The sequence below is a fragment of the Macaca mulatta genome, chromosome 4, assembly GCF_049350105.2.
Source record: "Macaca mulatta isolate MMU2019108-1 chromosome 4, T2T-MMU8v2.0, whole genome shotgun sequence".
Classification (NCBI taxonomy): Eukaryota; Metazoa; Chordata; class Mammalia; order Primates; family Cercopithecidae; genus Macaca; species Macaca mulatta.
The window spans coordinates 97,538,590-97,564,425 of record NC_133409.1 but is presented as its reverse complement, the minus strand read 5'-3'; positions in this window follow the sequence as shown (position 1 = coordinate 97,564,425).

The window sequence follows — 25,836 nt, the reverse complement described above, 5'->3', positions numbered from 1 at the left end:
GGCCAGGAAGATGTGAAACACAGCATGAGCACCTCTGCATTCACAGCAGGGAACACTTTGGGGTCTGTAAAGATGAGTGTAGATATGTTTTCTAGAGCTCAGCATCAGGCAGTAAAATGATGACTTCTTAATACATTTAGCTATGATTTAGCCAAAAGTGACATGGACTAGGTGAAAAGATTTCATTTCTAGCACAGCACATGCTCCTTTCCCATCTTGTGGCATCTCCAAGGCTCAGATTCATTATGTGAAAGTGGAAAGCGATACTTCAGCAGCGGGTGTAAAAATGAAATTAGATGATAGAGACTTTTACATACATATACATATATACTGAATATACGTGTATATGCTATCTTTATAAAGTGAATACATAGAATTTTATAAAATGTGAGTCCCTATGGAAGTGCTTTTGTTGGTCCCCATCATGATGCTGAGCAGAGCTCTGGCAGGGGAAGGGTCCTGAGCAAGGCTTACACAGACCTTCTGGATCCCACACAGACAGCAGAGCCAGCTTCCTATTTCCTGAAGAGCAACAGAGCTGAATCTGGGGCACCAGGTCTTCCCTCTCTGTTCTCTTTCCTCCTTCCCAGCGTGACCCCTTTCTGTTACCAATCAGTGAGTGTGACCATCAGAGAATCCCACTGTGGCCACTGAGATGCTCTTTTTAAAAACATGCAGTGTGGATTCTGCCAAAGACTCCCCTACCAACACTTATTTTGTCAGAGAAAACCGTTGACCATGTTCAGCCCCTCTACACCACTGTTTTATTAAGTGAAATCCATAATCCATGCAAACTGGGAATGTTAAATTGTTAATAATACCTTAAAAGTTTCACTTCTTCCTTTTAATTATTTCATTGCACTTTAAAGGAGGCAAAAGATTATAATTTGTAATCATAAATTTGTATTCTGTTTCCTTAATTTGATTTTGATATATCTCAAGCTATATCTTATGTACTTTTTTTTTTTAAGACAGAATCTCTCTTGGTCGCCCAGGATGGAGTGCAGTGGTGTGATCTCAGCTCACTGAAACCTCTGCCTCCTGGGTTCTAGGGAATCTCCTGCCTCAGCCTTCCGACTAGCTGGGATTACAGGTGCCTGCCACCATGTCCAGCTAAATTTTTTGTATTTTTAGCAGAGACAGGGTTTCACCATGTTGTTCATGCTGGCCTTGAACCCCTGACCTCAGGTAATCCCCCCGCCTTGGCCTCCCAAAGTGCTGGGATTACAGGCATGAGCCACTGAGCCCAGCCTGTATCTTATATACTTTATATGAAAAAAATACAGTTGTAAAAGTAATATATGTTTGTGGTTAAAAAGTGGAAACTAGAGAAAAGTATAAAGATCAAAATACAGACAATGACTTCTAATATGTTGATGTATTTGTTTCCAGTATAGTCACTTTTTACATACTTGGGATTTTTTTCAGAAGTACAATTTTGTATCCTGTTTTTCCATATAACTTTATAGTGAGATCATTTTCATATGCAAGTGTAAAAAATCAGAGGTTAGTAGTAGAAAAAGTGAATGAAATGGAACTCAGCACCTCTGCAATGGACAGATGGGTCCTCTCGGGCATCGCCGTGGAATAGGGTGGAGAGGAGGGCTCTGGGCAGGTGAATAAAGATAGGCCACAGTGAATAATCAAGGACTGGAAGCTTCTGATGTGAGCAGAGGGATGAGAATACTTCCCCCAATTGTCCATCACACACTGTTCTATCCTAGGCAGCCTCAGAGCAAAATCCCACATGCCCACTTGGGTAGTCTGATGCTGTTTCTAAATAAATTTGCTGTCCAACCATTTTCTGTTAGCTGTCCAGATAAGGTTTCATTGTTTATTGCTATACAAATCTCCAGGAGTCAGATTTACTCTTTCAGCTTCACATAGTCCCCCATGTGAAACTCAAAGAAAATAAAAAGCTGGAAGATGTGGGAGGAAAAAGTGATAAGCTTAGGGGTTCTCTATTCAGTGGATAGAGAATTATTTTCTCTGAATTCAAGGTTATATCCACTTTCATAGATCAGGACGCTGGTCTTTACATTGGGATTTCAAGGAAGGCTACACTTATAAATTAGTAAAATGTATGAGTCATCCCAAAGTTGTGTTTGATCCAAGATTCAGCTACCAGCCTAGCATAACACCCAGCATCTGTCCTATATTCAGTGGGCCCTTTATTAAAATATCATTCCTGGAATCAAACAGTCTTGGTTTTAAACTATAGAATTTTTATTGCTGTCTACATTAATATACAATTACCGAAAATACTAGACTCTTGTTAGAGGTCATTGATGATTTGAGACTGTATATTTATATGTGAATGCATGCTTGGGTTATAAGGCAGAGCTTCCCAAAACCCACAGCAAGTGTAGTTTTTAAAAATGAACTTTGGTTAATAACCTTAACCCCTGCATTCCAAAGACATTACAAGATGTGAACCACACTGTTATGTGGTTGTGGCTTTTGAAGCAAAATGAATCTTTTGGGAAATACAAGGCTCAAGAGGAAAAAATTTTTTAAAAAACTGGATAACTCAGAGAAAAGCATACAAAGATGGGTTCCATTAAACCAGTAGAAAGTTTCTTTTCATGTCAATTAACCTCACAGATCATAGACGTTATTAAGCTGAATTATTTATTCAAAGGATAAAACCCTAAAGGAAAGGAAGAAGATCTTTAAATGGCACTGCCTTGCACAGATTTTAGGCAATAAACCAAATTCCCAAACAATTTCAGTTACTAATGGCCTAAAGTGTATTAGATTACCAAATCAAGTGATACAGAAGAAGGCAGCACAGTGTATGCTTGAATATATGTGCATTATTGCATTCATGCCTGACTCTGCTGAGTTAGGAAGAAATGCACGTGTTTTCATAGGTAGAATAATTTTCCAACGTTTAGTCCCAAATGGACATAACACTGACACCAACAAAATTGACAGAATATTATTGAAGCTTAGATCCTGTTATATGTGAATACAAATGCTGTGCTCCTTTTGAACCCTTAGCAAAAGGGAGTGCTTCTTAGAGATTAGGGTCTGCAGCAGGAGATGAGGAGCAAGCATCAAAATTGGCAGTTTTGTGCTTTTGTGCAATCAATATTGTTTATGAATTGCTCCGACATGGCTGCATCCATTTAAAGGAGGGGAAGAAAGACACTACAAATACACACACTTGAGAATTTCAGGAAATTACCCAAATGCTCAAATCCTTGCCGGGGGCAATGGTTTTCAATAGGAGTTTACATGATAAATCCATGCACTGAATACATTTAAAAAATAATAATCTGGCAGTGCATGGAACAATAGCACACCCATATCGCCTGTTTATTTTGAAAAGAGTCCTTTGTCAGAAAGTGTGTGAAATTAGGCCATCAAAAAGGAAACAAGACAAAGAAGGCCCAGAATGACTGAAGCAGGCAAGGCAGCTTATCCACTAGACCCTGACAATGCCATGCATGCTGCGGAAACCGCTCAGAAAAGAGCTTACAAAGAAGCAGACAAAGCCAGCATGGAAACGGGTGATAAGCAGAGATCTGCGGCCATCAAGAGGGAGAGAAGATGAGGCAGCTGCAAAGACCAAGGGCAGAAAACCGATGGAGAGTCAGGTTGTAGATAAATGCAGCGATAGTAATAACGCTGTCTGGGCTGGAATTCACTGGCTGGGCGTCACTACTGCCAGTGTGCTCTTGGCCATCTGACGGCTTGTGAACTACTGATGAATAAGGTTGACTTCCATGGCCAAAGTTATGTTAGGGTTTTGAAAGGCAGAGAAAAGAGCCTGTAGATCCTAAGTTTGGTTTTGAAAAATATCATGTCTGAAACTAGAGTAAACAACAAAGGCTAAATTTTCAAAAACAAAAAACTAGGGCCAGCATTTGTGAGAAAGCCCATTCACACCCACACGCTGGCTGGCGCAGGAGATGTGGGCATAGCTTGCAGGGAAGTTGCTTCCGAAGTGACAGCCCACTGACAGCCGCCATATCTCTCCCAGCATGATCTTGTAGTTACAGCCCCATCTTCTGTGAGTGCAAGATTGCCACTTTTTAAAGAACTTTTTGTAACACCTGAGTCATTTCTTTACCACAAAGGACAAGTGTTCCCACAAGACAAGAGACGTTCAAGGTGCCAAGAGAAGCTGTTTTTTGTTTTTTGTTTTGTTTTGTTAAAAAAAAAAAAAAAAAAGGAATGGGCAAGAACCATAGCTCCAAAATATCCTCCTAGATCAAACTTTCCATTTCCATACCTGCAGTTTTCTAAGGTGTGCTTAAATGATCCATTTAAGGAATTTTGCCAGCTAGTCCATTTTGTTTTGTTCTTTCTACTGTGGATGGATGAAAACACAGTTATAAAACCATTGCTAAAGAACTAGAGGCAAAGACAGGATTCGTACATCCTAAACTCCCTGCTCTGGATTCTCGGTGGATGTGAGAATATCAAAAGTTACTTTGCATTTTCCACAGTGGAGAAATAATTTGACAAAAGCACTGTGAGTGGTACATAAACTGTTTATTAGCCGGTTGAAAGGTTAAAGGAGAGTAAATAATTCACCCTTAAGAAGGGAGAAGTCTCCTGATCCTGGTTTTAGAAATTGATCCCTAGTTCAAGCACAAAGAAATGATGGGGGAAAAACTGACAACAAATACTGTTTTCTCCCCATTATGTCTCACTCCAGGCTGCATAGTTTGTTGGAGAAAGTTTCATGTCTGATAGCCCCATTCTCAGTCCGTGTCTGCAAAATTACAACTGCGCTGTGGTTTCTTAGCTCTGAAGACTCCATGGGCATTTAGCAGGAAGGCCACATCTCTCACTCAGCAAGGTGGCAGGTTTTGCGGGGGTTCTGGGGGATTTGTGATTGTTGCTTCACGTGCACAGAGTGAGAATTGCTCTTTGAAGCACATCCGTAATTTCGAAGTGAAAAGCGGTCTTTGAGAAATGTGCCTGTGATAGGTAGTCTCCTAATAACAGTAGAAAATTATTTCCACGGCATTTGGGACTCTAACGACCCTGGTGACATCTCCTCCCAGTTCAGCAGGCGCCATTCCTCGTTGGGATTACAAAAAGGTGATAGCATGCCTGGGCCTCATTATAACAAGACTCCAGGGGGTGTGGAAAGAGCTTTTCTCCAGTCTAGAATAATTGTATCAGCTGTAAAAACTGTGTATGACCCCTTTGTATCAAAGATCATATTGTGATGAAGAGGCGTCTTTCTTTCTTTCTTCATTGTAGTTCTATTCCCAATGCCGGAAGAAAAGATTTCCCTGTGTGATTACCTTGAGGGGTACGAGCACTGTTAATAACAAGTCAGTCCAGCCCGGATTCTAAATGTTAATAGACTGACGGGCCTGGGGGAGAGTTTTCAGCTGGGGAAGCGGGCTGGCAGCAGCCCATCTCCCAGCGTTGACTCATGCCTGAATCACAGCCAGGCTGGCAGGATGTTGTTTTGGGGAAGTTCGCAGGCCTGTCAAAAACCTGCTGTTGCCATTGGCTGATATTATGCAAGATTCCAAATGATATTTATTTATATTCTCCTTTGAGTTTGTTTTGTGGCTCCCCCTCCCCCCTACAGGCACTAGAGCTTCAAGTGACCAAAAAGAAAAAGAACATTTAAAAGATAGGCAAGAGCTCATCAAAAATAAAAAGTACTCTGCCACCGAACTCCCTTCAGCTCTCAGGTCAGCGCAGTGCCAAGCAATTTGCTCTAATTCATTAAAGTCCTTTCTTCACTCTTCCCATTGGACAGGTGCAATTGAGAGACAGGCCTGGGGATAAGGCAGAGCCCCCATTTAGATTTTCAGCCATGGCAAAGAGCAACGGGCAGCTGCATGCAGGCATATTCCTTTCCACACTTGTGAAATATCTTTATAACTTGCTGGGCTAACAGATTAAGCATTTAACTTCTCGGATGGGGTTTAGCCTAGGACTGGGAGGATTTCCTTTGTTTCATGTCTGACTGATGATGGGGGTGAGGGCGGGGCAGTGACTGTGCAGCTCTTAGAAGATTCAAGGAGACTTGAGCTTTTCAATCTCAGTTTCTCCCACTCCTAGAGTCTGTAGGAGTTTAACTGGAGAGCTGAGGAAATTCTCCCAACTGTATATTATGAAGCACTGATAAGTTCCTTTGCAGAAACTTGGTAGGCAGAAAGAGTGTGAGTGAATTCATTTATATGCCTAATTTAAGACATAATTGAGAGGCACAGTGTTCTAATAGATGGAGTTCTGGCTGAGGAATTAAGAAACCTGAGTTCCATTCTTAGCACAGATGATGGCTCAGTGTAGGGAAATCGAGGGCTGGCACTTTCCAGAAGAATTTGAACTCTAGAGACAGTCAATTCAGGACACAATTATTCAGAAATACAGCCATGATCCCCATTATCTAGAGCTTTCATTGTTCTGATAAAAACCAAATTTAGCTCTCCCTAAATTCTTAGCAAAGTCCTAATAAAAAATGTTCTTTGAGTTGAGCCTCTAGGGAGGAAAAAGAGGTATGATTTAGCATTCACTCTTGAAGGGGGAGCTTTCCTTGGAACGTTGTTCAAAGCAGACCTGTGGTGTGGAGGAGGGGCTCCCCCAACACTGGTGATGGGGAGGCACACCGGGGCTCTTTCAAGTCCTGCCTAGGGCACTGGACACAGCTGTACTACTGCCTCCCTGAAAAAATGACCTTGGCCATTAGCCTGAGTGCTTGGTAGTTGTTTCCATCTAAACGGCACACTCTGGGAAGATTTTAGATTTAGAAGACAAAGCAATCAATGCTCATAGCTTCACTGCCCTTACATACACTGCAATCTACTCTCTGCCTAAAGTTGTTGGGAATACTAACGAAGTAAATGCAAGTAATTTTAGGACACTTTCTCAAGCCACCATGATTATATAAACATAAATCTCAAGTACAGTTACCACCAAATTATGTTACCAAATATTCCCCTTCAACTAATGATCGTTTAACGAATTAACAAAGTGGTCCACTACGTAATATCGTAATTGGAGGTTCCACACAAAGTAGTCACTTCCTCTCCAGCACTAAGAACCTCTTTTGATTTATTTTCCCCATGTATTTTAATTTTTTGAGTGTCAAAAATTGTATTCCTCTCATTTTTGGCTTTATCAATGATGGACATATTATTTTTATTATATTTTACTGATTTGGTCTTGTGTCAAATATGGACCATGCACTTTGCTAAGTATTTGGGATGCAAAGACAAATGTCTATCCCTGGCCTTAAGGAGTGACAGTCTAGAAAGGAAAGACAGACCAGTCAGGATAGGACTGGGTCACAGGTGCTCTGGTATGAGCCTCAGGTTTAGTGGGGATGCAAAGATGAGAGAGCATGGGAAAAGGATTAGGAGAGAGGAGGTAATGAATAGATATTTAGTTATTTTTCTAGGTGGAAAAAGAGGGTGTAGCCTTCTGAGCAAATTCAAGGCACAGCACAGTGTGAGGTGTTTGATGAATCTCAATGTTTGGAGCTAAGACACAGAAGAGAGCAGGTGAGAGAAGGGCATAAGAAATAGGCAGAGGTCAGATCTTTGGAGTGCTGCTCATGCTTTTCTAGACTATCATGTAGGCAGTAGGAAGTTATGGAAAGATTTTGTCAAGACAAAGACATGACTCAGTATGCATGAAAAGATCACTCTGGGGGTGGTCCATGGATAGAGGTTGGGTTAGAGAGAGGTTTAATGAATATGTACTCCCAAGTACACATTTTCTCTTCTTCTATTAACAAAACCTGTATTTTTCTTGAGGAACTAACTGCTCCCCATGCACAATTGATAGGGGTTGTGTCAGATGACTTAACTCTTAACTCTTTTCCTGGCTCATTTGGGTAAGAGCAAAGGACGGCCCATCCTGGAACTTTGCTGAAGCAGTTAAAGAGGAGGCTGTCTCTTTCAGCTCAGATGGCGAGAACAGGCTGTAAGCCTGGAACTGAGCTGCCATCATGATCCACATTGGGAGAGCCTGCCTAGATGGAGTCACACAGAGGAAAGTCGTAGGGTATAAGGATGGAGTGAGACAGAGCTCTCATTATGTATTTCTATATTCTGTACTGAGCTGTCCCTGGGCCTTCAGACTTCTCAATTGTATAAGCTTATTTAGTTGAACTTTCTGTCACTTGCAACCCAAAGTTTCCTAACTAACGCAGTGAAGAAGGGCGACCAGTTCTAACAAAACAGTTCAGATGAGAGATAAGAAGAGGCCAGACTAAGGCAGTAGCAGCAGGATTGAAGAAAAGAGTGACAAAAATGAAAGAAACTAAGGGGGCAGAAAACCAAGATTCAGTGACTGATTACATCTGAGGGTGAGGAGAGGAAAATACCTAGGATGACCCCCAGGTTTTTCACTTGACTGCCATGGAAGTGAAATTTACAACCATAGAGGATAGTTGATAAAGAGAAGGTATGAGGGAGAAGAGAATGAGTTTGATTTGGGATGTGTTGAATTATGTCCTCAGGGACATCCAGATAGAGATAAGCAATTTGATAATGATTCTGGAAGTCAGTAAAGAAGCCTGGACAAGCTTGAAATTGAAAATAACAACTGTAGTTTACAGATTCCTACAACTCATAACAACTATTTGAGATCCCAAGATCCCAAGGTGGGAACAATCAATGGATAGGAACAAAAAAAATAGCTGTTTCTCAAAGAAAGTGTAGTTTATGTTTTTGGTATGACACTTCTTGTTTTTCAGAACTGTTTAGGACATTGTTGAACTTTTAACATCTCCAGATGCTGGCACTAAACGCTGGAGCACCTTCCATCCTTCAGTAAATGCAACAACTGGAAATGCCCCCCTATGGTTCTCCACGTCCCCTAGAGCGGTAGTATCATCTTCCATACGCCGTGTGAATCGCTATGACTAGTGTGTGGATCTGTGCGCTAGCGTATGGGTAGTCTTCTACTCCTGTATCCTTCATACAAATACAGAGGAAACCGCTCATCTGTAAGTACAATGAAAAAGCCACACAATAAATCCAACTCTGTAAAAGCTGAATGCTTTCACACTGTCATCCTGCCTGCCCGTCCTGCTCTTCTCAGAACCCCAGTCTTCTTAGATGAATGTTCAGAAGCTCTGTCTCCTGTAGCCACCTTCAGCCCACATACCGCCTGTGCAAAGATGTACATACATATCAATGTGCATGAACATGGTGTCACAACACACATCTAACTTTGTGTCTGTTTGCAGATGTGCATCCATAATATGGACCACTTGTGCGATTGCTAAGTTTGGGGAAACATTTAAAATCATTCAAAGCCAACCAATATGGCAGTACACTTTGAAAGTGAGATTCTAGTAACATAAAAGTCACATTTATCTGAAAATGAGCAGGTTTCCATGTGTGAGTAGTAAGGTACCCATGTGTTGAGAGTGACATGTAACGTGGGGTTTGTAAAAACCTCCGACAATGTTGAATATATAAAAGACATTACTGAAGTATGCAATGATTGGCTCCTTGATTCAATGAGTAATAGGTACCTCTCAGACTAATTTGAAAGCCTTCATTTTTTTTTGACAAGCTCTTTAATTTGCACAGTATCATGAATTAACTTGTATGTAAACATAGCAATTTGATGAATTAAATGCATTAAATAAAACGCATTAAGTGCATGAGATTTTATACACTTGCTCTTGGAGTAAGAATCTCAAGGAAATTAAGTCGTCTTTATCTTTTAAAGCAGAAGCTACAGGGGGCTAATTTTTTCTCTCATTTCTATTGGAATAAGAGAGAGCCTGTGGGGAATAAGAGAGAGCCTGTGGGGAAGGCGAGGGGAAGAGAAGAAAGGAAAAGTAACAGGGATCTTAAAACAAAGGAAGAGTCATTGTCCATCAGTGCCATGTCTACTAGGCTAAAGGACAGTTTTCAGGCCCAGAGCCTGTGCAAGACAAAGAATATGAATTTAAAAACTCTGATCCAATATGATTGTTAACCACCTAACATTTGATCAACATTTCATGGCATCTTCACTTAATTTTCAAGTTGAGTCACATGTGTACCTGACTAGTTTATACTTTCCTTCCTACACCATTACTACTAAAGCAGAAACAATGGGAGGTAGAAAAATGAATTAGAAAATGTCTTCTCTCTACTGTTTTTGCTACCGTATGTTCTACAGTGTGGTGAAGAGACTGGAGACAGATACACTTGCTCCAGGGTGTAAAAAGGAAGGGATGAAGAGCCAGGTCATTTCCTCTGCTCCTTTTTTTCCCAGAGAGGGAGCTCTCCAAGTGACACAGGATAGGTGAGCTCTGAAACTGGGGCTCACCATGGGAGGGTCCTTGGCTTTGCTCAGGAAAGAATTCAAGAGTGAGCCAGGAGTGGAAGAAAGCAGGTTTACTGAAGTGGCAGTGTATAGACAGTAGCAGTGTATGGGCTGTTGGCTATCAGTATTTATGGTTATTTCTTTATTACATGCTAAATATGGGGTAGATTATTCATGAATTTTCCAGAAAAGGGGTAGAGAGTTCCCAGAACTGAGGGTTTCTCCCCCTGTTAGACTATATAAGGTAACTTCTGGATATAGCCATGTCATTTATAAACTGTCATGGCACTGGTGAAAAAGTTCCTTTTAGCATATTAATGCTTTATAATTAGTGTGTAATGAGCAGTGAGGACAAGCAGAGGTCGCTTTCATCGCCATCTTAATTCTGGCTGGTTTCAGCTGGCTTCTTTACTGCATTCTGTTTTATCAGCAGTGTCTTTGGGACTCATGTCTTGAGAAACAAGTCCTGCCAACTTCCTATCTCACAAGTGCAGAGCCATTTACCAGAAAGAATGGCTTAGAATTGAGCAGTGGAGAGATCTGGCAATTCTTTGGGCTTTATATCTACTAAAACTCAGAAGAAAGCACAAATGTAGGTCTAAAAAATGTTTTTGATGCGTACTCAGCAATTTTCTTCAAATTGCATTTGCTTTTAATGTGGCAGTGTCATCCTCAAAGTCCCAGGATGAGCTACTTGTCCCGCACTAAACAGAGTCTTATTCAGAGAAAGCTGCCTCCTGGCAAGGACCTCATCAACAAGGAAAGCCTCCCATGAATTGAAAATGCCAAGGTTACTTTTTAATGTGCTTCACCAATAAACAAATAAAATTATGATACTGTTTTGTAATATCACATTGACCAAGGAAAATTCTTTACCTCTTACTATTCCCGTGAAAACTAGATTTCCAAGACTCATTTTACTTATAAAATAATTATAATAATAATAACCGTCGTATTAGCACTAGCAGTTTTGACAGGAATAGTATCAATAGTACTATATATCAAAAACCTCCGTTTTGTACTTGATTAATTGTAGCAATTATTCCTCCCATTTATTGTTGAAAACACTGAATAGTAACAAAATCAAGGGACTTGCCAGAGATTACCCAGCTAGGAAGTGGTAAAGCAAAGTTTGAGGCTAACTCTGAAGACCTCACTTTTCCTGCTACAGCATTTCCTTATGCCAGTGGTTTTCAAACATTAGCATGCATCAGAATCACCCACAGGACTTGCTAAAACACAGATGCTGGGCCCTACCCCAGAGTTTCTTTCTGAGTGGATCTGGAGTGGGACCCAAGAATTTGCATTTTTAACAAGTACCCAGGTAATGCTGATGCTTCTGGCCCAGAGATTGCACTTTGAAAACTACCACTCTATTTATATATATTTTTTTACCATCCTTCTGTTCTCTGAAGGCTGCCTGCCCTTGTATTCAGAAGACCGAAGTGCTAATTGAACCTGGCATTGTTTTCTCCAATGTCATCTGAAGACATACGTAAAATATGGGTTCATACTAAAGATGGAAACGTGTTGGGTTAATGAGGCATTACCAAAAATTAATGTCCTTAATGTTTAGCAAGCTCACAGGCTGTGAAAGGCAATTGGACGCAGGAGTCCCAGTTATGGTGCTCTTTCAAAGAAGTCCTTAGGTGAATATATTCTTATTTCAAAGGTAATGTTATTGAATATTCTTATGATAGCAAATCTGTATACTTTGTGGAAGTAACCAAGAGTCACCTGAAGTCTAATGAAGTAAGTAAACAACAATAGAACAAAAATAAAACATATGGTTTTTTAGACTTTTTATAAAAGGACATTTTCTTGTGTGCCCTTTATACCAATCCTGAATAAGATTTCAAAGGCAGAGGTCCAAACTTTCATAGAGTAATGGCAGGTGTCCAATGTAACTGCTTTGTGTATGTGGAAAGGATTTGGATCAAACAACTGTAACATTCCTTCAAACTCTGAAATACAATTCAATAGTAGTCTGTATCATAAAGTAATCTCATTTCTCATCACTTTATATTGTCCATTGCAGGGTCCACAAATTCCATGGGAAACCAACTGTATGAAATATTTTTCAGTGAACCTTTATTGAAGCAACACATACATATGAAAATGTAAACAAATTCTAAGTATATGGCACAACGCATTTTCAGGACAAACACCTCCATGAACTCACCACCAGGTTAATGAAGCCTTACCAGCACCCCAGAAGTCCTCACCCTCTTGCCCACCCCAGTCACAACTCCTCTTGAGGTAACCACTCTTCTGACTTTTACCATGACCGATTAATTTTGCTTATTTTTGAACTTTAAATGCCCTTGTGTCTGACCTATATCACTCAATATTATGCTTATGAAATTCATCCATATTATTGATATAGTGGTAGTGGTTCATTCTCATAGTGACATAATATGCCATTGTATAAATATACTACAATTAAAACAATCATTCGTGTTGTTAAAGGACACTTGAATTGCTTCCAATTGGGTGGTATTACAAATGACATTTCTATGAACATTCTGGGGCTTGTCTTTTGGTGCCACCCCACATGTATCCCACCTAAAAGTGGAATTACTGGACGACAGGACATGCCCATGTTCAGTGTCAGTAGATACTGCCAGTTCTCCAAAGCAGTGTGTCAAGGCACTCTCCCTTCAACTGTGTACAAGACACCATGCACATCCTTGCCAGCAAATGACATTGTCTGCATGTCTAAGTTTACCCATTCTAGTAGCCTTGTGGTTGTATTAGAGGTTTCCACTTGCATTGCCCTGTTGACTCTGTACCCTTTTTTATGTTTGGTGGCTGTCTGAATAGTCTCTGTTGTAAGGGACCTGTTTAAAGGTTTTGGGTTTTTTTGTTTTACTGGCTTGCATGCCTTTTTCTTATTTACTTTAAGAATTTTAGAATATATTTTGCATATGAATTATGCGTCAGTTACATGTTTTGAAATTCTCTTTCTCATGCTTGCCTTTTCACTCTCTTAATGCTGACTTTTAATAATTAGAACTTCTTAAATTTTAATGTAGCCCAATGTATTCTTTCTCTTCACATTCAGTGATCTATATATCCTTTTAAGACATCTTTACCCATCCTAATGTCAGGAAGATAACTCCCAGTTTACTTCAAGGAGCTTTAATGTTGTGCGTTTCACATTTCAATGAACAAGCTATTTAGAATTAATATTTGCCTTTGGTGTGAGATAGGGGTCAATATTTGATTTTTTCCACTATGGATATCCAGATGACTCTGAATAATTTATTGAAAAGACCAGCTTTTTCTCTGTTGCGTTGTGATGTCACTTTTGTGAACACATGTGTGTCTCTTTTTGGTCTCCATTCTTTCAATTCATCTACTCAACTATCTTTTCACAAACATCACACTGTCTTAATTACTGTTGCCTTACAGTAAGTCTTGACATCTGCAAGTAAAAGTTGTCTAGCTTTTTCTTTCTTCATTATTGTCATTTGCTACCCCTCATATTTCCAGGTATTTAAGTATCAGCTTCTCAGATTTAACAAAAAATTAACCTGGTGAGATTTTAATTATGACTGCAATAAGTCTATAGATATTTGAAGTGGGGGAAGAACTGACATCTTAACCAATTAAATCTTCCAAATTATGAACATGCTGTGTTTCTCTATTTATTTAGATCTTCTTCAATGATTCTCAATAATATTTTATGGTTTTCTGTATAGAAACTAAGTTTCCCTTCACATCTCTTGGTCAATTTACCCATAAGAATTTGTGTTTTTAATGCTATTGTGGTAATGCTTAATGTTCATTTTCTAGATAACTGATTTTCATATATTGATCTTATATCTGGTAACATTAATACATTTATTTATTAATTCTAATAATTTATCCATAGACTATTTTGTATTTTCTATATACACAATCATGTTACTTGCATATTTAGATAATTTTCTTTCTATTCAGTCTCCCTCTATTTTTCCTCTTTGATTTATTGTACTTGGTAGGCCTTCTTATACAACCCTGAATAGAATTGGTGATAGCACCAAGATGGCCAGATAGGAAGAGCTCCAGTCTGCAGCTTCCAGCGTGATCGATACAGAAGAGGGGTGATGTCTGCATTTCCAACTGAGGTACCCAGTTCATCTCATTGGAACTGGTTGGACAGTGGGTGCAGCCCATGGAGGGTGAGCTAAAGCAGGGCGGAGCGTCACCTCACCCAAAAACACAAAAGGTCGAGGGATTTCCCTTTCCTAGCCAAGGGAAGCCGTGACAGACTACTTGGAAAAACAGGACACTCCCCACCCAAATACTGTGCTTTTCCCAAGGTCTTAGCAACTGGCAGACAAGGTGATTCTCTCCTGTGCCTGGCTCCATGGGTCCCATGCCCACAGAGCCTTGCTCACTGCTAGTGCAGCAGTCTGAGATCCATCTGCAAGACTGCAGCCTGGCTGGGGGAGAGGCATTGGCCACTGCTGAGGCTTAAGTAGGTAAACAAAGCCGCCGGGAAGCTCAAACTGGGCAGAGCCCACCGCATTTCAACAAGGCCTACTGACTCTAGACTCCACCTTTGTGGGAAGGGCATAGCTTAACAAAAGGCAGCAGACAACTTCTGCAGACTTAAACGTCCCTGTCTGATAGCTCGGAAGAGAGCAGGGGTTCTCCCAGCACGGTGTTTGGACAGACTGCCTTCTCAAGTGGGTCCCTGAACCCTGTATAGCTTAACTGGGAGAAACCTCCCAGTAGGGGCTGACAGACACCTCATACAGGCGGCTGCCCCTCTGGGATGAAGCTTCCAAAAGAAGGATCAGGCAGTGATATTTGTTCTTCTGCATTATTTGCTGTTCTGCAACCTCTGCTGGTGATACCCAGGTGAACAGGGTCTGGAGTGGAACTCCAGCAAACTCCAACAGACCTGCAGCTGAGGGACCTGACAGTAGAAGGAAAACTAACAAACAGAAAGGAAGAGCATCAAAAAGGTCATCTACACCAAAACCCCATCTGTAGGTCACCAACATCAAAGACCAAAGGGAGATAAAACCACAAAGATGGGGAAAAACTGGAGCAGAAAAGCTGAAAATTCTAAAAATCAGACCACCTCTTCTACTCCAAAGCATGACAACTCCTCACCAGCAATGGAACAAAGCTGGATGGAGAATGACTTTGACAAGTTGATAGAAGTAGGCTTCAGAACGTCAGTAATAACAGACTTCTCCAAGCTAAAGAAGGATGTTTGAGCCCATCACAAGGAAGCTAAAAGCCTTGAAAAAAGTTAGATGAATGGCTAACCACAATAAACAGTGTAGAGCCTTAAGTGACCTGATGGAGCTGAAAACCATGGCACGAGAACTTCGTGACGCATGCACAAGCTTCAATAACTGATTTGATCAAGTGAAAGAAAGGGTATCAGTGACTGAAGATCAAATTAATGAAATAAAGCAAGAAGACAAGATTAGAGAAAAAAGAGGAAAAAGATACAAAGAAAGCATCCAAGAAATATGGGACTATGTGAAAAGACCAAATATACGTTTGATTGGTGTACCTGAAAGTGCTGGGGAGAATGGAACCAAGTTGGAAAACACTCTTCAGGATGTTATCCAGGAGAACTTCCCCAACCTAGCGAGGCAGGCCAACATTCAAATTCAGGAAATACAGAGAACACCACAAACATACTTTTCGAGAAGAGCAACTCCAAGACACATAATCGTCAGATTCACCAAGGTTGAAATGAAGGAAAAAGTGTTAAGGGCAGCTAGAGAGAAACGTCGAGTTACCCATAAAGGGAAGCCCATCAGACTAACAGCAGATCTCTCGGCAGAAGCCCTACAAACCAGAAGAGAGTGGGACCAATATTCAACATTCTTAAAGAAAAGAATTTTCAACCCAGAATTTCATGGCCAGCCAAACTAAGCTTCATAAGTGAAGACAAAATAAAATCCTTTACAGACAAGCAAATGCTGAGAGATTTTGTCACCACCAGGCCTGCCTTACAAGAGCTCCTGAAGGAAGCGCTAAACATGGAAAGGAACAACCAGTACCTGTCACTGCAAAAACATGCCAAATCGTAAAGGCCATCGATGTTATGAAAAAACTGCATCAATTAACAGGCAAAATAACCAGCAAACATCATAATGACAGGATCTGATTCACACATAACAATATTAACCTTAAATGTAAATTAAAAAACACAGTCTGGCAAATTGGATAAAGAGTCAAGATCCATCAGTGTGCTGTATTCAGGAGACCCATCTCAAGTGCAAAGATGCACATAGGCTCAAAATTAAGGGATGGAGGAAGATCTACCAAGAAAATGGAAAGCAAAAAAAAAAGCAGGGGTTGCAATCCCAGTATCTGATAAAACAGACTTTAAACCAACAAAGATCAAAAGTGACAAAGAAGGCCATTACATAATGGTAAAGGGATCAATTCAACAAGAAGAGCTAACTATCCTAAATATATATGCACCCAATACAGGAGCACCCAGATTCATAAAGCAAGTCCTTAGAGACCTACACAGAGACTTAGACTCCCACACAATAATAATGGGAGATTTTAACACCCCACTGTCAACATTAGACAGATCAATGACACAGAAGTCTAACAAGGATATCCAGGAATTGAACTCAGCTCTGCACCAAGTGGACCTAATAGACATCTACAGAACTCTCCTCCCCAAATCAACGAACATACGTTCTTCTCAGCACCACATCACACTTATTCCAAAATTGACCACATAATTGGAAGTAAAGCACTTCTCAGCAAATGTAAAAGAACAGAAATCACAACAAACTGTCTCTCAGACCACAGTGCAATCAAATTAGAACTCAGGATTAAGAGACTCACTCAAAACCACACAACTACATGGAAACTGAACAACTTGCTCCTGAATGACTACTGGGTACATAATGAAATGAATGCAGAAATAAAGATGTTCTTTGAAACCAATGAGAACAAAGACACAATGTACCAGAATCTCTGGGACACATTTAAAGTAGTGTGTAGAGGGAAATTTATAGCACTAAGTGCCCACAAGAGAAAGCAGGAAAGAGCTGAAATTGACACCCTAACATCATAATTAAAAGAACTAGAGAAGCAAAAGCAAACACATTCAAAAGCTAGCAGAAAACAAGAAATAACTAAGATCAGAGCAGAACTGAAAGAGATAGAGACAAAAAAAAAAACCCTTCAAAAAAAATCAATGAATCCAGGAGCCAGTTTTTTGAAAAGATCAACAAAATTGACAGACTGCTAGCAAGACTAATAAAATAGAAAAGAGAGAAGAATCAAATAGACTCAATAAAAAATGATAAAGGGGATATCACCACCAATCCGACAGAAATACAAACTACCATCAGAGAATACTATAAACACCTCTATGCAAATAAACTAGAAATGGAAACATCTAGAAGAAATGATAAATTCCTGGACACATACACCCTCCCAAGAATAAATGAGGAAGAAGTTGAATCTCTGAATAGACTAATAACAGGCTCTGAAATTGAGGCAATAATTAATAGCCTACCAACCAAAAAAAAGTCCAGGACCAGATGGATTCAGAGCCGAATTCTACCAGAGGTACAAGGAGGAGCTGGTACCTTTCCTTCTGAAACTATTCCTATGAATAGAAAAAGCAGGAATCCTCCCTAACTCATTTTATGAGGCCAACATCATCCTGAACCAAAGCCTGGCAGAGACACACACAAAAAAACAGAATTTTAGACCAATATCCCTGATGAAAATCGATGCAAAAATCTTCAGTACAATATTGGCAAACCGAATCCAGCAGCACATCAAAAAGTTTATCCACCACGATTGAGTCGGCTTCATCCCTGAGATGCAAGGCTGGTTCAACATATGCAAATCAATAAACGTAATCTATCACATAAACAGAACCAATGACAAAAACCTCATTATTATCTCAATAGATGCAAAAAATGCCTTTGACAAAATTCAACAGCACTTCATGCTAAAAACTCTCAATAAACTAGGTATTCATGGAACATACCTCAAAATAATAAGAGCTATAACAGCCAATATCATACTGAATGGGCAAAAACTGGAAGCATTCCCTTTGAAAACCAGCACAAGACAGGGATGCCCTCTCTCATGACTCCTATTCAACATAGTGTTGGAATTTCTGGCCAGGGCCATCAGGCAAGAGAAAGAAATAAAGGGTATTCAAAATTAGGAAGTGAGGAAGTCAAATTGTCCCTGTTTGCAGATGACATGATTGTATATTTAGAAAACCCCATTGTCTCAACCCAAAATCTCCTTAAGCTCATAAGCAACTTCAGCAAAGTCTCAGAATACAAAATCAATGTGCAAAAATCGCAAGCATTCCTATACACCATGAACAGACAAACAGAGAGCCAAATCGTGAGTGAACTCCCATTCACAATTGCTAGAAAGAGAATAAAATACCTAGGAATTCAACTTACAAGGGATGCAGAACCTCTTCAAGGAGAACTACAAACCACTGCTCAAGGAAATAAAAGAGGACACAGACAAATGGAAGAACATTCCTTGCTCATGGATAGGAAGAATCAATATTGTGAACATGGCCATACTGCCCAAAGTAATTTTTCAATTCAAAGTAATTGAATTTATAGATTCAATGCCATCCCCATCAAGCTGCCAATGACTTTCTTCACAGAATTGGAAAAAATTACTTTAAAGTTAATATGGAACCAAAAAAGAGCACGCATTGCCAAGTCAATCCTAAGAAAAAAGAACAAAGCTGGAGGCATCACGCTACCTGACTTCAAACTATGCTGCAAGGCTACAGTAACCAAAGCAGCATGGTACTGGTACCAAAACAGACATATAGACCAATGGAACAAAACAGGGGCCTCAGAAATAACACCACACATCTACAACCATCTGATCATTGACAAACCTGACAAAAACATGAAATGGGGAAAGGATTCCCTATTTAATAAATGATGCTGGGAAAACTGGCTAGCCATATGTAGAAAGCTGAAACTAGATCCTTTCCTCATATCTTATACAAAAATTAATTCAAGATGGATTAAAGACTTAAATATTAGACCTAAAACCATAAAAACCCTAGAAGAAAACCTAGGCAATACCATTCAGGCCATAGGCATGGGCAAGGACTTCATGACTAAAACACCAAAAGCAATGGCAACAAAAGCCAAAATAGACAAATGGGATCTAATTAAACTAAAGAGCTTCTTCAGGGCAAAAAAAAAAAAAAAAAAAAACCACCATCAGCATGAACAGGCAACCTACAGAACGGGAGAAAATTTTTGCAATCTACCCATCTGACAAAGGGCTAATATCCAGAATCTACAAAGAACTCAAACAAATTTTCAAGAAAAAAACAACCCCATCAAAAAGTGGGCAAAGGATATGAACAGACACTTCTCAAAAGAAGACATCTATGCAGCCAGCAGACATATGAAAAAGTGCTCATCATCACTGGTCATCAGAGAAATGCAAATCAAAACCACAATGAGATACCATCTCACACCAGTTAGAATGGCAATTATTAAAAAGTCAGGAAACAACAGGTGCTGGAGAGGATGTGGAGAAATAGGAACACTCTTACACTGTTGGTGGGAGTGTAAATTGGTTCAACCATTGTGGAAGACAGTGTGGCAATTCCTCAAGGATCTAGAACTAGAATTAACATTTGACCCAGCCATCCCATTACTGGGTATATACCCAAAGGATTCTAAGTCATGCTACTATAAAGACACATGCACATGTATGTATGTTTATTGTGGCACTATTCACAATAGCAAAGACTTGGAACTAACTGAAATGTCCATCAATGATAGACTGGGTTAAGAAAATGTGGCACATATCCACCATGGAATATTATGCAGCCATAAAGAAGGACAAGTTCATGTCTTTTGCAGGGACATGGATGAAGCTGGAAACCATCATTCTCAGCACACTATCACAAGGACAGAAAACCAAACACTGAAGGTTCTCACTCATAGGTGGGAATTGAACAATGAGATTACTTGGACACAGGGCAGGGAACATCACACACCAGGGCATGTGGGGGGCAGTGGGGAGCTGGGGGAAGGGCAGCATTAGGGGAAATACCTAATGTAAATGATGAGTTGATGGGTGCAGCAAACCAACATGGCACATGTATACCTATGTATCAAACCTGCACGTTATGCACATGTACCCTAGAACTTAAAGTATAATAAATTAAAAAAAAAAAAAAAAAAAAAAGAAATGGTGATAGCCGGCATCCTTATCTCATGCCACAGTTCAGAAACAAAGCTGTATGCTTTTCACGATGATGTTTGACATTTACTGCAGGTTGTTGGGCTTTCTTAATCAAATCAAAGAAATTTTCCTTTGTTCCTAGTTTGCTAAGAGGTTTTTAATATGTGTTGAATTTATCAAATGTTTTTTCTGTATTCCTTAAAATGACTGTATGACTATATTTCTCCTTTATTTGGTTGCCATGGTTAATTGTATTGATTGCTTTTCAAATGTTAAACCAACCTTACATTCCTCAGATAAACCCAAAGTAGTTGAAATTTATTGCCTTTTTATTTATAGATGGATTAGAATTGCTACTATTTTGCTTTGGATTTTTGTATCTAAATTTATGACAAAGTTGATCAGGTTTTATCATGTTTTGGTGTCAAAGTAATGTTAGTCTTACCAAAAAGTTGGGAAATGTCCTCTGAAGAGATGTGTAAGTTTCAAGTTACTTCTTCCTTAAATATTTGGTAAAACCTGCCAGTGAAACCTTTGAGGGTTGATTTCTTTGTTAGTCAATTTTTAACTCAGGAAACTAATTTAATTGGCATAGGGTCATTCTGATCTTTTGGTAAGATGTGAGATTCTAGGAATTTGACGATTTCATTTAAATTTTTTAATTGATTGGCACAAAGTTGCTTATAGTATCTTTTTATTCTTGTAACATGTGGAATTTCTAGTGATGTCTTCTTTTTAGTCCTTATATTTTTTATTTGTGTCTATTCTCTTTTTTCTTTGACTGGAAGTTACTAATTGCATTTGTTCAATGCTTCAACTTTTGTCTTCCTTCAGAACTTTTTTCATAAACTAATATTTTCTAAACTGTAAATTCTGTAATCACACAAAAAGTGCAGAGCAAGAGAAACCTCAAACAACAAGGACTAAACATCAAAGACTATAGGAACACCATGAAGTACATTACAGACAAGATTCTGAAACGTAAGTTATTAGCTGGTTTCTTTACATTTTTATTTCAGTAACTTTATTATAAAATTATTGTTATTTATATATTTTAAAGTACCAAATTCACATCTATTCTCACATAAAATTTAGCTTTCCACTCATATTAATGCCAAATATCTCATAGCCAAATTTTAGTGATGTTTAATGTCAATTTGTGCAGAAAAATAAGACACAATTCAAGAGTCAGATGCAGATGGTTCTACTAAACATTTGTTTTCTATTTTCGTAATTTCTGACTTTATCTGTATAATTTACTTCCTTCTACTTCCTTCAGATTTCATTTGTTGTCATTTATCTAACTTTCTAGGCTGGATACTTAGATCACTTATTTTATGACATTTTTCTTTTTATTAGTTTATGAGCCCATAAATTTTCCTTCTAACAAGCTTTAGCTTCACACCACAAGTACTTATATGTCACATTTTATTATCATTAAGTTCAGAATATTTTCTTATTTTCATTTAATTTATTCTTTCAGCCACGGATTGTATAGAACTATAGTTTTTTATTTCAAAAACGTTGTGGATGTCCTATTTGTTTTGGTTTTTCTTGTTTTGTGATTTATTTATTTCTAGCTTAATTCCACGGTGTATAGTAAGCATACTTTGAATTGTCTTAATCTTTTAAAACTGTTAAATCTTGCTTTATATCTCAGCATATAGCCAATTTTGATTAAATATGCTTGACTTAATAGTTAAAGCGTGTTTCCTATAAGAAATATATGATTGGGCTTCATGTTTTTCTTTTTAATCTAGCATGAATTTTAGTTTAAATATTTAGTCCATTCATTTTGAATGCAATTATTTATATATTTGAGTTTCTGCCTAAAATTTTAAATATTCATTTTCTTTTCATCTCACCTATTTTATATACATATATTGGGTGTTTTGTTTTTTGTTTTTGAGGCAGAGTCTCACTCTCTTGCCCAGACTGGAGTGCAGTGGTGCAATCTTGGCTCACTGTAACCTCTGTGTCTTGGGTTCAAGCAATTCTCCCACCTCAGCCTCCTGAGTGACTGGGACTACAGGTGCCTGTCACCACATACTGCTAATTTTTGTATTTTTGATAGAAACAGGGTTTCACCATGTTGGTCAGACTGGTCTCAAACTCCTAACCTCAGGTGATCCATCCACCTCAGCCTCACAAAGTGCTGGGATTACAGGTTTGAACCACCACAACTGGCCTTTATTTGTTTTATTTATATTTCTTGCCTTCTTTTGGATTGAGCAAGTATTTTTATTCCACTTTTTCTCCTCTGTTAGTTTCTTAATTTTTCTTTTTTACTATCATTTTAGTTATTATCCCAAAAATTACAACATCACTCTTTACTACAGTCTAATATGAATGAAAAGTTTTACTACATAATCAGCCAAAGCTAAAGCCTTAAAGCAGTTTAAATTTATTATGCTGACTTCTGTATTTTGGCATAGTTGCTCTACATTTTTCCACATACATTGCAAACATTCAAAGACATTGTTATTATTGTTGTTTTTCATCTGTATTCACCCAGATTTATTCATATTCTCACTTACTCTTTTGCTGTTAATTTTTTCCTGCATTTCTTTGCTTTCATTTGGGGTTACAGTCTTTCCTTAGTGTTTCTTTGTCTCGACATGTCTTTATTTTACTTCACCCTAGAAGAATATTTTTACTGGAGAGAAAGTTCTAGTTGGCACTTACTCACTTTTTGCACTTTAAGATGTAATATTGTTTCCCAACATTTCTCTTGAGAACGTTTTCATCAGTCTTCCTTTTTCTCTTTTGAAGATAGTTTATCCTTTTTTGCCCCTTGGCTACTTTTAAGATTTTTCCTTTGTCTTTAGTTTTCAACAGTTTTACTATGATGTGCCGAGTTGCAGTTTTCTTTGTGTTTTCTCTGGATGGGGTCTGTAGTGCTTCTGAATTCATAGCTTGATGTTTACATTTTCAGTAATTTTGGCAAGTTGTTAATCAGTATTTCAAGACTGTTTCTGCTCCATTCTGTCTCTCTCTCTCTCTCTTTCTCTTTTTCTCTCTTTCTCTCTCCTGACATTCCAGATGCACATGTATTAGACTTTTCAACATGTAGCTTATGTCTGCTTCAGTCTATATATTCTGTACTATCATCTCTTCCAGTTCCCTTATCCTCTCAACTGTGTCCATCTGATACTGAGTTCCTTATTATAGCTATGGCACTTTTCAGTTCTTAAAATTTGATATTGTCTTTTTTTTGATATATAGATTCCAATTATCTGGTGAAATTTTCCATCTCATAATCTGTTTTCTCAGATTTACCAATGGCAATTCTTAAGAGAAAAATGTATGACTGATAAATTTAATAGCTTGGGTTCCCATAAGTCTTTGTCTATTGTCTGTTTTTCTCTTTGTTTTGTTTCTTAATATGAGTGGTAATTTCCTATTGACTGCCAAAAATCATATTTGGAATATTGTAAAGTCACAATGTTACCTCCCTCCATAGTGAATTTACAATATCCTTTGGCAGAGGGTGAACACATCATTGTTACATTCTTTGAAGATTTAGTGTACTTAATCCTTAGGGTATCAAGAATTGAAAGCCTAGGGTGTTTACTAGTATCCACATTTTTGGCTTGGCAGGTGTTGGACTCAAGTTTTTATCTCCTTAGCACCATAAAACTGCCACATACACACACATACACACACACACACCCCTCCACTTCACTCTGATTTTTAGCTGCTTTCTGTTTAGCTTCACAGCCTCTGGCCCTGCCTGGTTTCTAAATCAGAAAATGCCTCAAGGGGAAGACTAGTGCCAAATGTGAACTTACTTCTCTGCACTTGCCTTCTCTCTGGGACCTTGGCCCTTCAAGACCTGGTTGCTTTATCAGGCCCAAACTCCACTTTGTTACCCCAGCTCTGAGAAATCACCTATACTTCTGCTTAGCTCCTCAGCCTCTTTCTTCATTTCACAAATTCAAAAAAAACCTCCAGGGGAAGAGCAGCATGCAGAATATTCCTCTCGCTGCAGTAAACTTCTCTTCTGTCTTAGATCTTGGTCTCTCGAGTCCTGGCTGCCTTGCAACCTCTAATCCATGCAAATAACAGTTTTTGCTTTTTTTCTTCTTTTTTTTTCTTCTGGCTTTCTAGTTGTTGTCAAGGGAACTTTTGCTCTTTTATAAATGACACCATCAAATCCAGAAGCAGATGTCCTCAGTTCCATGGACTATTTGTTATGTAACAGCTTCCGTCCTTCCCATGTCAACTCCAACTCTCCCGTAGATAGCTGTAGCACAGGATAATGCTCTATATATCTCTTCTGAAACCATTGTTACCCCAAACTTATTATGAAATAACTCCTACAAAATACATACAACAAATGTTAAGACTACATTTTGCATGAAGAAACTCAGTTTTCCCAAGAAATACCTATGGAAGTGTGTCTTCAGGAGCTACAGTACTGTTTGAATCAAGGGCACGTGCAGTCCTAGTCAATAACTGAACATGGAAGAAATACCAGATCCTGGACATTTCTACTCAACCTGGGATTCTTCTACCAGTAGAAGAATACTCTACCAGTGCAGAGTACTGGGAGTTTTTGTACCAGTACTCTGCACTGAATTGGCCTGGACTTTTGAAATGGTACCACCAACTGAGGCTCTTCCTATGCAAACTTCCTTCCTTCTTTCTCTCTTTTCATAGGTGCCAAACCTACATTGCAATATGAAGACTCTCTCTGCCTACTCCTGCTCCCTCTCCCTTTATCCTTAGCAAGCATTACTCAGCCAGGCGCAGTGGCTCATGCCTGTAATCCCAGCACTTTGGGAGGCCCAGGCAGGTGGATCACAAGGTCAGGAGATCGAGACCATCCTGGCTAACATGGTGAAACCCCATCTCTACTAAAAATACAGAAACTTACTCGGTTATGGTGGTAGGCGCCTGTAATCCCAGCTACTTTGGAGGCTGAGGCAGGAGAATGACATGAACCCAGGAGGCGGAGTTTGCAGTGAGCCGAGATCGCACCACTGTACTCCAGTCTGGGGGACAGAGTGAGACTCTGTCTCAAAAAAAAAAAAAAAAGTGTTACTCCAAATATGCTTTTGTACTTCTAACTCCATTTTACTGTCTGCTTCCCAGAGGACTTGAACTGATACACTACACACTCACAAAAACCTCACTCTTCTAGATATATCTCCTTAACTTACTCATGAAGACTGAAGAAGTAGAAAATCTTCATTGGGCTTTCCTGCCAGTTTCTACTGTGTGTAGTAAGCTGAGATTTATCTCATTTCCCTGGGAACTCAATATTGGGCACTACTCAAATGTTGGCATATCTTCTCTATATAGTTTTTGTGGCTTTTTGTTGTTATTGCTGTTTTTTTGGGGGGAATATATTTATTAGTGCATCCTTCCCTTTGTTCTTTAATTTATTTA